Here is a 251-nt window from a genome sequence, read left to right as displayed (position 1 = left end):
GAACCCACATCATTGTGCTCAATTGGATTTCCATAGTGTAGTATAATATTCCTATGTATTCACATTACAGCCACATTACATGTTCTTCCAATATGGACACTGGAGTGCTGCAGTAGAAAATGGACTGGATGACTACTGTGCCTCTGTTAAGCATATTTTCCTTACCGTACTAGTTGACATCTGAGGGTGATCAATAGTGGAGGGAGCCAGTGATGGTGGAGCGAGAAAGGGGAGGGGGGAGGAGGGGGTGG

The sequence above is a fragment of the Seriola lalandi genome, unplaced genomic scaffold (assembly GCF_002814215.2).
Source record: "Seriola lalandi dorsalis isolate HSWRI2012SDOR001 ecotype SW California unplaced genomic scaffold, Sedor1 jcf7180002054598, whole genome shotgun sequence".
Taxonomy (NCBI): domain Eukaryota; kingdom Metazoa; phylum Chordata; class Actinopteri; order Carangiformes; family Carangidae; genus Seriola; species Seriola lalandi.
Note: the sequence above shows the minus strand (reverse complement) of the source record.